The 13,568-nt window shown below is 47.1% G+C and overlaps 1 long non-coding RNA gene across 1 annotated transcript in view; it reads left to right on the plus strand.

Annotated features, from left to right (window-relative positions):
• The window catches only part of LOC131185488 (uncharacterized), a 29,539-nt gene that overhangs the window by 15,318 nt on the left and 653 nt on the right, over positions 1-13,568 (plus strand). The window contains exon 3 of the long non-coding RNA XR_009152172.1: positions 4,171-4,280. This is a non-coding gene — a long non-coding RNA (uncharacterized LOC131185488). The remainder of the gene's footprint in view (positions 1-4,170; positions 4,281-13,568) is intronic.

A 13,568-nucleotide genomic window follows, 5' to 3' on the forward strand; every position in this document is an offset into this window, starting at 1 on the left:
GGCCTCTGGAGGGCCTCCAGAGCCTGGGGAGGCTGTTTTCGTCCTTCCGGAGGCTCAAGGAAAGCCTCGGGAGCCCAGGGAGGGCAAAAACACTACCACCCATGCCCTGGCCATGCCCATCCAGCAACTGGGCAGGGAACCTCCTTACTAAAAATTTTGAAGCCCACCTCTCATCCCCTGCTTGAGCAAGACCTTCAGATCAGAGTCTCTTCTAGCGCTGTGATTCTAACAACATAATACGAATTCAATTATTCCAGCCTTCAAATAATAATAATAGTAATGAAAACTGTGATTTGTTTTCTAACAATCCTAGCCACCAAGTGATGGCTGAGCCAGCTTGCAGCTCAGTTTTCGAGGCCCCCTCGGAGAGCAACCTTTCCCAGAGCTAACTATTTCCAGGCAGGCTGTCCTGGTTTTCTCTTTGACTTCTCCTGGGCTCTCTTCGACGACGTCAAAGGGATTTGTGTGCTTGCAGAAATTGTCCTGACCTCCAGCATCCCCCACTTTCTATTTTAGACCATCGGTTTCCTGGCTCCTGCAGATATTTTCAGATTCGTTGGTCCTCCGTTTCCCCCAAACCTGCAGAATTGTACAGGCAGGGAAAGCGCTCTCGACGGACAGCCGTCACTCTGGAGAGCTTCAGGGAGATGGGAAAGAACGCCAGTCCTGCAGTGCTGGCTTAAGACGAGCCTCCTTCATCGGCTCTCCAAATGGGAATCTGCTTCCCCACCCACTCCTAATTGGCTAGCTTGCCTTTTAGACAAAGTTTGCTTTTATCCTTTTTTAAATTTCTACCCGTTCCTCTCAGGGGTGAAATGCTACCGGTTCGGTCCAGTTCGCATGAACCGGTAGTACAAAAATGTTTTTAAAAAGTTCCGATGATCAGGTGAGGGAGCTTTTTTTTTTTTTTTTTACTTTTTTAGCATTTTTTTTACTACTGGTTTTTCTTACTCTCCTCCTTTGGGTCTGCCAGCCAAGCTTCCACCCTGGGCCCTGTCGAAGCTGAGAAGTGAAATGACTCGATAGAAAAGGAAGCTTGAAATGAACGATGCCAGTTAATTGAGTTTTAAAATCCGGGTTCCTCCAGAAGTGGCACATCTGAAGGTTTTCCCTGGGAGGGAGATAAAAGGAGAGGCGCTTCCTTTGTTAAATGTTTGCATCTGGGCAGAGCCATAAAAGTTACTCATCCTTTTGGGAGCTTTCTGCGGCAATAAATTAAGCTGGAAGGCTGTTGACAGCGAGGGATGGACCGGGAGAAGACTCAAGGCAACCAAATTAAGAACGGGATCCTCTTCTGGGCTTGCCCAGGGGTTGACTGCCGGCCAAAACGCTTCAGGTGCCCCTCTGGACCGGTCACAGCAAAAAAGATATCCAGCAGAAACGTTGAGTTTTTCTTTAAACAGGCAATTCGGTCTGTCCCAAGAGGAGAAACCATCGTAAATATTTAAGGTTCTAAATTTCCAGCCACACACACACACACATATATATTTAATACTTAAAACAATCGGGAGAGGCAAAAAACCGACGCAAGAGTTTAGGTGCGCATGTGTGAGCGAGGGAGATCAGTTTTGGAAGTCATTAGATGCAAAAGCCGCTTAATATTCCATTACAGTGACTGACAGGGCAGAGAGGAGAAATTAGTTGATTGTGTTCCCGTCACTCTGGAGCGGCAGCCGGCGGCCTGAAAATTAATTCCATAATCTCTCTTCCATTCCATGCATCTTCTCCATCCATTTTTGCATACAAAACTTAAACCATCGGGAGACGGAAGGGATGGCAGGCATCGCCTTGCAACCCCTAGGAAGGGCTGACCGGTGCTCCCACCGCAAAGCAAGTCAGCCGTGCCTTCGGCTCTCTTCGTGGCCCGGCCGGCCAACCTTGCAAGGGTACCACCAGGGATTTTCCCTAACAGAAGCCGAGGAAGATAGGATAGGAGAGTCAGGGGTGAAATGCTCCCGGTTCAGACCGGATCGCCTGATCCGGTAGCAATAGTGGTGGGTGGTTTGGAGAACCGGTAGCAAAAATCCCTGCTTCCCTCCATGCCCAGCTGAGCTGCGGTTCAGTTTTTTTTTTTTTACTTTTAAAAGCATTTTTTCTTCGGCTGAAAAAAATGCTTTTAAAAGTTTTTTTAAAAAGGCTCTGATGATTGCGCAGCTTAGCTGGGATCGTCAGAGGCTTTTAAAAGCATTTTTTCTACAACCTCTTTGGCCGAAGACGTAGAAAAAATGCTTTTAAAAGGCTCCACTGACAATCCCAGCTGAGTTGCCTGACCGTCAGAGGCTTTTCTTTTCATTTAAAGGCAAAAAATGCTTTTAAAAGTTAAAAAAAAAGTTAGCCATGCTCACCCAGTCACATTACACCCCTCCCCGCCACCAAGCCACACCCACAGAACCGGTAGTAACAAATTTTACATTTCACCACTGCCCAAAAGTGCTTTTCAAAACGCAACTGGACTTTCTTTGTGTTTTTTTTTCTTCTTCTTTTCTTTCTTGAAAAAGTTCCTGAAGAAGCTCCTTGGATGAGAAGCAAAACATTTTCAACAAAACAGAAAAAAAAAGGAAAAAGCACTTTCGGGACCACCACGACCTGGGATGATTTGAGAATCTCCGTGGAAGAGGGAAGATGCAAAAGCATCAGGAATATTTTGCTGGGTGACCTGACCTATGAACGTTCTGCGGAAATGATACCGGAGCAATACGGAGACTTAATGTAAACCATCATTCGCCCGAAACCTCTTCAACGCTGGCAGTCAGGATTTCCTGCCTCACAATGGGAACCTGGATCTGAATGGTCGTGGGCGACCAGGAAATCCCAAACCTCGTGTGTGTGCAAGGATTCCAAAGTCGTCACGTTTTGCTGTGGTTGTGACCTGGGTGGGTGGGTGGGGGGAGGTTGTGTTTCTGAGCGCGGTCCGATGCCATGTGTGGAATTCACCTGGTCACAAAATGGTTCTCTCTTAAAGCTTAAATCCTTCGAGTGAGAGCGAGGCACCGATTTCATCGGTAGCTGCTCCTTGCAATGTTCAGTGTGACGACGAGCAACCAGGTGGATGTCGTTGTTATCCCACAATGGGAAGTGCCTGGGAGCCAGGCTGGCGTGTTGTAAAAAGGGACGCAGGCTAAATCGGTCTCCTCCTCCTCCTCCTCCTCCTCTTCCTCTCTACCAGAGGGGCTTCTTGGTTTCTTTAACAGACCAGACCTCGCCCATTAAAACCAGGGCTTCCTGAATAAAGCACGATTGGCTGGATTCGTGTAAGATCAATCTAATCAGAATAGAGCTGGAAGGGACCCTAGAGGTCTGCTAGTCCAACCCCCTGCTCACGCAGGAGACCCTATAAGACAAACGGAGGTCCAATTTCTTTTAGGAGACCTCCAACGTTGGAGCATTCACAACTTCTGGTGGCAAGCCGTTCCACTGGTTAATTGTTCTGACTGTCAGGAAATCTCTCCTTAGTTTTAGGTGGGATCTCTCCCTGATTAACAGATTTGGGGTCTTCAGGTTCAACCCCCACCACCACTCGAGCAGGAGACCCTATACCCGTGATGGTGAACCTATGGCAAATGTGCTAGAGGTCTCTTGGTTACGTGTGCTGTCACCAGCTGGCGTTTTGGTTTCAGGTGCACTCATGCGCACCGGCCAGCTGGTCTTCCCACACACCATAGCGCATATGTGCGTGTTCCAGTTTGTGCCCTCTGTGTCGAAAAGGTTCACCATCACTGCCCTATACCATTCTGGAGAAATGTCCGTCCAGTCTTTTCTTGAAAACCTCCAGCAATCAATGGTTGAGTCCATACTAGATATGTGGTTTGCTTGGCTTGAACTCTTGACGGTTGTGTGTCTACAACGCGGTGAATGATTTGAGTCCGTACTAGATATGTGGTTTGGTGGCTTGAACTCTTGACGGTTGTGTGTCTATAAACGGTGAATGATTTGAGTCCATACTAGATATTTGGTTTGGTTGGCTTGAACTCTTGACGGTTGTGTGTCTATAAACGGTGAATGATTTGAGTCCATACTAGATATTTGGTTTGGTTGGCTTGAACTCTTGACGGTTGTGTGTCTACAACGCGGTGAATAATTTGGGTCCGTACTAGATATGTGGTTTGGTGGCTTGAACTCTTGACGGTTGTGTGTCTACAATGCAGTAAAATCTGCTCACTCTTTCCGTAGAGACGCTTCAATGGCCGGGTTCCCACATCCTGTTTAACAAGCCAAATTCAAATCTGCGTTGACCCCAAGCAATCTGAAGCAGACTGGCGGTGTCCCAGCGTCTATTTCAGGTTTGCTGATTCTGTTATAAATAGTCCTCAGGGTTCGTCCCCGTGGCTCCCCTAGGTGGGGAGAACAAAAGGCCAAGGGGAGAGGAGGTCTTCTCACGTGGCGGGCCCAACCACTTGAGACTTGCAGTAATAATAGCATCTGGTTGGCTTATCTCCTTGTTGGGTTCCTCTGGCTTCGGAACAGGAGCAGGCAGAGGAACACAATACCTTCCGTGTGTCTTCTCCCGCATCCCCCGTCCCAAGGGGAATTCAAGCTATTGGGGAGGGGGTGGGGGAGAAACGTTGAACAGAAAGGAGATACTCCAGCTGACCATTTGGTCTCTTGGCCACCTCGGCCGGTGATCTGAGCCGGCTGTCATTGTTGCAAGTGCAACCCAGGGAAGTATCTGGGCAACCTCTGGAGTCTGGTGTCAACCTCTAACCGGCTCATTCTTGGACATTTTGTCCCCGGGGCAGGTTACTTGGGTCCACCGTTAAGTAATGTGGATGGGGGGATGGGGGGTGAGTAGGGGGAGGGTCACCTTTCTGACAACCCCTTCATTTGATGCTCGCAAATGGTCCAGGCTTTTTGGCATCGTACACAGGCTGAAAGAGCTTGGAAAGCCATCAGGCCAGATTGGGCTAGAGAGAATGACCGGGCGGGGTGATCTCTTTTCAAGGAGAGGACATCCGAAGAGCATTTAGGACAGGGGTCTCCAACCTTGGCAACGTTAAGACTTGTGGACTTCAACTCCCAGAATTCCTGAGCCAGACGTGTGAACTTCAACTCCCAGAATTCCCCAGCCAGACTTGTGAACTTCAACTCCCAGGATTCTGGGAGTTGAAGTCCACAAGTCTTAACGTTGCCAAGGCTGGGGAGCCCTGGTTTAGGAGGATGGAACCCATGAACCTACACCAAACTGGTTGGTTTCTCCCCTGAATCAACCAAGCTTTGAAACTGGGGTGAGCTTTGCAAAGTATTGCGTGTCAATTCCTGGGTTGTCCTTCAAGGTTTCCTTTAGACCTGAGGCATCCAACTTTTAAGACCTATGGACTTCCAATTCCTAGGAGTTGGAAGTCCATCCATGGCTATGGTTGAAGAACACAGGCCTATACTTTTGAACCAAGAAATTTAGCTACCTCTTTTGTGTCTTTAGGGACGCGGGTGTCTGGAATACTGGGCCATTATTATTAGCCCAGGAACTGCGCGCAGGCGCACACACAGAGCTAAGTAAAATTTTAAACCCTCCCAAAATAGCCTCAAAGCACTTTTTTTACAAGGAAACCCAGAAGAGAGTCCGGATCACTGGGAATGTTCCATTAGCTTTGCCCCCAAATCCCCTCTAACGAAACATATATTTCTTTTTTTTTTTGCTAGCTTGTCTTTTTGTTGTAATTAGGGACTTTGATATAAATGATTGGGACAGATGTGGCGGGCTCTTCCCCTTCCTCTCCCGGGATGGGATGGTGGCTGGGGGTGGGTGGGTGGAGGGCATTGGGGATCGCAGAACAGATGAGAACTAAACAGGAAAGCATCAAGAGGACCTTAAAAGGCAAGTCGGCAAACTCAAGGCAATACGGTTATCTGGGAACTGAAGAGGGATGACAATTTTAGGGCCGGTGAAAGGAAGAGAGAGGAATTTTGCCAACTTTGGTTGCCCAAAGATTGGCTGATTTCTGCAACAGGCAGGCCTGGCTTTGCAACCCCAAAGGCAGGCGTTGTTGGGGCATAAACCATGATGGTTACAGGGGAGGGGGGGGCATGCTTGTTAGTAAACAAGGGCAGGATTTCGTTCCCACTACATCCTTCTCGTTTGGACCATGGCCAACTCTCCAGGTCACAGAGAATTCGGGGCTTAACAGATTCACATCCCACCGGTTCAGAACTTACTCACAATTCCCAGATGATGTTCCCAGGCTGTTTGAGATCTCTTTGGATGGAGGTCACTGTCCGCTAAACCTCCGAGAAGATTCTGGCTTCACAGCAATACATTTTGGAGGGGTGCTAGCCGTCTTATCTAAAAGCTGGGCTGTCCAACCTTGGTAACTGTAAGACTTGTGGACTTCAACTCCCAGAATTCCCCAGCCAGAATTTGTGGACTTCAGCTCCCAGAATTCCTCATCCAGAACTGTGGACTTCAACTCCCAGAATTGTGGAGTCCCAGAATTCCCCAGCCAGAATTGTGGACTTCAACTCCCAGAATTCCTCATCCAGAATTGTGGACTTCAACTCCCAGAATTGTGGAGTCCCAGAATTCTCCAGCCAGAATTGTGGACTTCAACTCCCAGAATTCCTCAGCCAGAATTGTGGAATCCCAGAATTCTCCAGTCAGAATTGTGGACTTCAACTCCCAGAATTCCTTAGCCAGAATTGTGGACTTCAACTCCCAGAATTCCTCAGCCAGAATTGTGGACTTCAACTCCCAGAATTCCTCAGCCAGAACTGTGGACTTCAACTCCCAGAATTGTGGAGTCCCAGAATTCCCCAGCCAGAATTGTGGACTTCAACTCCCAGAATTCTGGAAGTTGAAGCCCACAAGCCTTAAGGGTTGCCAAGGCTGAACGACCCTGACCTGTAGACATTCTTAATTTTATGACTTCGTGTCTTACAGGCGGGGTAAGTCCTACCCAAGGCATCTGCAGGGTCCCATACTTAACCGAGTTGCAGAGTACAGAAATGCGCACAGACCTGTCTTATATCCCTACCAGCATTTGCCCCCCACCCACAGCCCCCCCGAGGAGGGTGGGTGGGCCGTTCCTTCCCATCTTGTCTAATGAAGAGGAAGGAAAATGTACCCAATGCATTTTCACTTTTGCCTCCGTGGATTGAGAAATGTGTGGGTGCCGTTCAGCATCCACTTAGCCGGACGGACGGACGGACCGACCGTCTGTGACGCTCCTCGGGAAAGTTGGCAGCTTCACTTCTGGGGTTTGTCTCCCGAGGTAAGAAAGCCGGTTCAAGGAAGGAGGCATCTCAGCTCCCAGCAATTAAATCCCCCTCTTCTCTCCTCCGTTGCGCCATTATATTATACGGCAGGGAAGGGAGTGACTCATCCTTTGCTGGAATCTTCCCCAGCTTCCGAATGGCTCATCATCGGGTTTTTTTAGACGCTTTTAAGGGCTAAATCCACTAGCATTTTTAAGGCAGGGTTTTTTAATTGAATTAAGAAGGCCCGAGGCTGCCAAACTGTGTCTCTGGGCATATCATATTGTGTCCTCCCACTCTGCCAGGGATATGAGTGTGTGTGTGTGTGTGTTCAACTAAACATTTCTGAGCAAAAGTTGGACGTGATATTCGCTGCAGGAATCTCTCCAGAGGAGAAGAGAAGAGGCTGTCATCGCAGACGTCCAGGTGAGGAGGAGGAGGAGGTATTTATCCTTCCTCTTGTAGCCGAAGCATCAGTGCGAGAGAGCAGAATCGTAGAATCCTAGGGCCGGAAGGGACCTTGGAGGTCTTCTTCTAGTCCAACCCCCTGCCCAAAACAGGAGTCCTTTATACCAGGGGATCTCCAAACTTGGCAACCTTAAGACTTGCGGAACTTCAACTCCCAGAATTCCCCAGCCAGACTTGTGGAACTTCAACTCCCAGAATTCCCCAGCCAGACTTGTGGAATTTCAACTCCCAGAATTCCCCAGCCAGACTTGTGGAACTTCAACTCCCAGAATTCCCCAGCTAGACTTGTGAACTTCAACTCCCAGAATTCCCCAGCCAGACTTGTGGAACTCCAACTCCCAGAATTCCCCAGCCAGACTTGTGAACTTCAACTCCCAGAATTCTTGGGAGTTGCCAAGTTTGCAGAGACCCCTGCCTTATACCATCCCAGACAAGTGTCCCTCCAATCTTTTCTTGAAAAACCTCCAGGGATAACCATCAAATTCATCTCTATCCCCAACTAAAAACTCCACTGAAGGTCATCTTCACCAGGGTGAAATAGAAGAGCAGGATCTAATCGATCTAATCAATTCCTCCCTTTTTTTCTCCTCCTGCATTACTGTTTACGAGTTTCCCTGTCTAGGTTAAAAATGAAGACTGGCACTTTGGCATAGAAGTGTTAAGTAGAAGCGTAATCCAAATAAGCACTGGGCTGCATGCTATTATATATCTGCAATCTGAGAGTCCTCCTATGAAACTTAAACCCGAAATTGAAGATAAATGTTGCATTAGATTTCGGTACAAATCTCGCCCTTGTTCAAGATGAGGAATGATATCATTCATCATCCCCCCCCATGAGGAATTTAGCTCTCGCGGGAGACGAGCCAACCCAAAACTGGAACACCAAACCAAAATCACAGGCGCTTGTCATTTAGACTTCACATCGAATCTGGCTCATGATGTTGGTAGCCCAAAATCCAGTTCCTGCCTGAGATGGCTTCCAAAGGAACAAAACAGCAGCTAAACAGAGCAATATTCCATCTGAATGACATAAAGAACAGTTGACCAGGAGCAAAATGCGAGCTATAAAACACTAAAAAAAAGGACAGCCACTTGGGATGCATAAGTAAGCGCACATCCACACCCCTCTTACACACAAGAGTAGCAACTGTTCTCATACCTTGCCTACGTCAATGTCCACGGCTGGTTTTCGTGCACCAATTTAAAAAAAAACGTTTCAAAAACATTCAGATTTCTCTATTGGGCCAGCTGCAAAATCCTAAATTGGAAAAAAAACCGCTGCAGCGTGCCAAGGTCACTTGTGCCGTTTCCAAAAATATCTTGAAACAAAACCAAAAAAAAAAAAAAAAATACAAAAGGCAAGAGGGCCACTTTGTCAGATGTTATCTGGACATACAGAGTTTCAATCAAATTCTTCAAGAAGTGTTAGAATAAAAGCCGGCCACTTGTTTTGATATCTCTGAGTCATCAAAGAAGAGAGGGGGGGGGGAGAAAGAGGAGGGGGAACACGCGTATTTCTTCTAGTTGGGGGGAGAGAGGAAAAAAAAACCAGACCCTAAGGCTTCAAGACTCCTCAATGGTGTCTTCCCACTTCAGTTTGAATTTAATTGCATTTTCTAATTGCAATGGATTTCTGGCTGGCTAGTTTGAAGGGGCTGTTTTGATGTAAAAACTTGACATCAAAACAGCCCCTTAAAAAAAAAAAACCTTGAGTAGGGGGTTGGTTTTCTTCCTCCTGAAATTTTAATTCCAATGTTTGGTTTTTCTACCCCTGCATTTCTCATAATATATTCTGCATTTAAGGTGAATAAACAAGGGGATAGTTGGGGTACCAAGCATCGATTTCCTGACTTGGCTAATTCTTTTTTTCTTTTGTGATCGTAATTCTTTTTCATTTGCGGTTGCCAAGAATTGTCCAAAAGCGGTCTTTTACTGCTGAGAAAAACTGCAGCCAGGCAAAGCGAGTATCTCGTTCGGCCAATTTACAGTTTTTAAGATGTTCGGTTGCCAAATTTCTACAGGGTATTCCTTACAATGGAACAAAAAACCGCTGACTTGGAAACGCTGCTCTTGGGGGCTTATCTTCCCTAACCGCTAAGCCATCTCAGATCAATACAATTATATGGTCAATTTGTGAAAAGGCTTGGCTCGTTTCTTAGACCCACTGTAAAAAAGGATGTAGAAACCTTGGAAAGAGCGCAGAGGAGAGCAACAAAGATGATGCGGGGCCTGAAGGCTAAAACATATGAAGAACGAGGGATTGGGAGAAGAGAAGGACCAGGGGTGACATGATAGCAGTCTCCCAGTATTTGAGGGGCTGCCACAAAAGAAGAGGGGGTCAAGCTATTCTCCAAAGCACCCGAAGGCAGGAGAAGCAGTGAAGGATGGAAACTCATCAAGGAGAGAAACAACCTAGAACTAAGGAGGAACTTCCTGAGTGTGAGAACAATCAACCAGTGGAACTCCTTGCCTCCAGAAGTGGTGGGGGCTCCATCACTGGAGGCTTTTAAGAAGAGACTGGGCAGCCATTTGTCTGGAATGGCATAAGGTCTCTTGCTTGAGCAGGGGGCTGGGCTGGAAGTCCTTCAAGGTCCCTTCCAGCTCTGTTATTCTCTTGGGGGGGGTCGCGTGCGCATGTGTCCACACCCATAAGTTTATGTGCCCCACCCCCACGCATGCACATGTGACCCCCCCCCACTCCTGGCACGTGATGGTGCGGTAGGCTCATTTTTCTCTCTCACCTGGCTCCAGACCCTTTCTAGGAGTCTGGGGAGGGCTGAAAACGGCCCATTTGCCAACTTCCGGTCCCACCAGAAGTTGGCAAATGGGCCGTTTCTGGCATCCGGAGAACCTCCGGTGGGATGGGGAAAGCTGTTTTTGCCCTCCCCAGACTCCTAGAGAGGCTCTAGGTGAAAGGGAAAAACGGGCCTTCCCCACCATCCCCCGAGTCCCTCTGGAGGCAGGAAACAGCCCGTTTCCCTACTTCTGGTGGGCCCAGAAGGCTCGAAAATCAGCTGGAGCTGAGCTCACGTGCCACCTGTGGCTACGTATGCCACCTGTGGCATGCGTGTCGTAAGTTCGCCATCAAAGTCTTAGACTCCTCTGAATACAACAAAATACCTTATGCCACCGGACTTGAAATCTTGAATTTAGAAAACTTAGAACGCCGCCGCCTTCGACAGGACCTGTGTTTAACTCTATTGCAATGTCCTTCCTGTTGAAGGCTACTTCAGCTTCAATCACAACAATACAAGAGCAAACAATAGATTTAAACTTAATGTGAACCGTTTCAATCTTGATTGCAGAAAATATGACTTTGCAACAGAGTTATTAGTGCTTGGAACACACTACCTGACTCTGTGGTCTCTTCTCAAAATCCCCAAAGCTTTAACCAAAAACTCTCTATTATTGACCTCACCCCATTCCTAAGAGGTCTGTAAGGGACGTGCATAAGAGCACAAACATGCCTACAGTTCCCGTCCTATTGTTTCCTTTCATTATATCCAATTAATATAGTTATCACATACTTATGCTCATATATATATGCTTATATATTATATAGTTACTTTCATGCTTATGCTTATATATACTGTTGTGACAAATAAAATAAATAAATAAATATATAAAATCATTCTAGCAATGGACAGATGAGATGTCCCTGGAAGCTCCCAAAGAACTCAACAATCTCACCCCTTAGAAATTTACGCAAAGAGAGCAGATGATCAGCTTTGTCATTTACGAAGCTGGAGTTTTGAATGCTAAAGTTGTCACACTTCCTCCCAAGGCGCCCGGAACCAAATTAAGAAACCAGGGAGGTGGAGGACAGTGAATTAAAAGTCGCGTTACTGAGTGTCGTTTTTTTCTGAAGAGCTAAAGATAGCCGCTTTTTATCTGTTTCTCCAGAATTCTTTGCTTCCCATCAGGGAGTGGGGGGGGGGGATAATTATAATTTTCTGCTTCAGCTGAGATGAGAAAGTCATTTTTGGATGCTGATGAAGTGCGTAATCTGCTCGGTCCTCGGAAGGGCAGCGGGAATGATGCAGCACTTCAAACGGGCTTGCAAAACCGGGTGGGCTGGGGGGACAGGACGGAGGGTGGGAGACACAGGCTTTGCAGGATGGGGGTTCCAGGGGACCCAGTATTGCTGCTGGCAAAAGTGCCTGAATTCCGTTTAACAGAATAACAGAGTTGGAAGGGATCTTGGAGCAGTGGTGAAATTCAAATTTTTTTACTACCGGTTCTGTGAGCGTGGCTTGGTGGGCATGGCTTGGGTGTGGCAGGGGAAGGATACTCCAAAATCCCCATTCCCTCCCCACTCCTGGGGAAAGGATTCTGCAAAATCTCCATTCCCACCCCACTCTGGGGCCAGCCAATGGCAGTATTTGCCGGTTCTCCAAGCTACTCAAAATTTCTGCTGCTGGTTCTCTGAACTGCTCAACGTTTCTGCTACCGGTTCTCCAGAACCTGCTGGATTTCACCCCTGCCTTGGAGGTCTTCTAGCCCAACCCCCTGCTTAGGTAGGAAACCTTGTAACATTTCAGACAAATGCTTATCCAACATCTTCTTTAAAAATTTCCAGTGTTGGAGCATTCACAACTTTGGGAAGCAAGTCGTTCCACTGGTTGATTGTTCTAACTGCCAGGAAATTTCTCCTTAGTTCCAGGTTGGTTCCTTCCTTAATTAGTTTCCAACAAAATAACAGAAGAGTTGGAAAGGACCTTGGAGGTCTTCTAGTCCAACCCTCTGCTCAGGCAGGCCCAGAGTCTTAAAAGAGCAAAAGATGCTTGTTTGAATTTAATCTCACCTATTTATTTCCTTCCTTCCTTCCTTCCTTTTTCCTTCCCTCTTCATTCTCCTTTCTCCTTCCTTCCTTCCTTCTTCCTTCCTTTTCTTTTTCCTTCCCTCTTCATTTTCCTCTCTTCTTCCTTCCTTCCTTCCTTTTCTTTTTCCTTCCCTCTTCATTCTCCTTTCTCCTTCTTTCCTTCCTTGCATCTGTTAAGACTGTTGGGAAGATCAAAATAAGATGATATGAAACTGGGAAATAAGGACTACATCCCAGTACAGTGCTATTCAAATTCATGAAGCCTAAATGATGTTTTTGCCTGCCAAGATGGGAGGTCTTCCAAGATAAATTATTTCAGTCCTGCGTTTTGCACTAACGGAAACAAAATTCTCAGTCCAATGGTCCATCCCTAAGATAAAACCTAAGAAGGGAGCGATATGTTTTCAGCCCTAACCCTAATCACCGCTTGGAGATTTCCAAAACGCAGCTGCTGCAGCCTCTGTTATAGCTAAAATGATTTCGTGGCGAATAAATGTGATTTAGTGTCTCCTGGGGTAGCATTTTGAGTTATCAGTGAACCATCCGAGTCCCATTAAACTGCCACTTCAACAATTATTCAGGATGTAAATCCAGAAATACTTTCTGCTGAGACCCTTCCCCAATCTATTTATATTTCCTGCCCCTCTGCCAAATTATGTCTTTTCACACCTTGGGACCAAGCAAAGCCTTCCTGCTCCTCTCTCGCCATCCATCGAATTAGACCAGGTTTAAATTTATCCTCCCCGGGGGGCGGGTACGAGGCTTTGGCAATCTGCTGACTTGTTCTCAAAAGATTTCGATGCCTTAACCAGTAGACCAAACGGGCTCCTTTATGCACCCAGGGAGTCGGGAGAAAATATTGTGCACCTCTTCCTGATACGATCGCCTTTTTGGAGGCTGAAGAAATGCTTCGGCTTGCTTTTGGGGATGACATCTGAATATTCTCTTCAAGGCCATCTCCAGGGCTGCCTACAGCGTACGGTATAATTACTGCCTGTAGACTTGCATTCACTCACTCACACCGATCCGTTCGAGAAGAGGGACATTAAGTGCCACCGGCAAAATTGGCAAAAATATTTAACATGTCCGCCAA

The sequence above is a fragment of the Ahaetulla prasina genome, chromosome 15, assembly GCF_028640845.1.
Source record: "Ahaetulla prasina isolate Xishuangbanna chromosome 15, ASM2864084v1, whole genome shotgun sequence".
Lineage (NCBI taxonomy): Eukaryota > Metazoa > Chordata > Lepidosauria > Squamata > Colubridae > Ahaetulla > Ahaetulla prasina.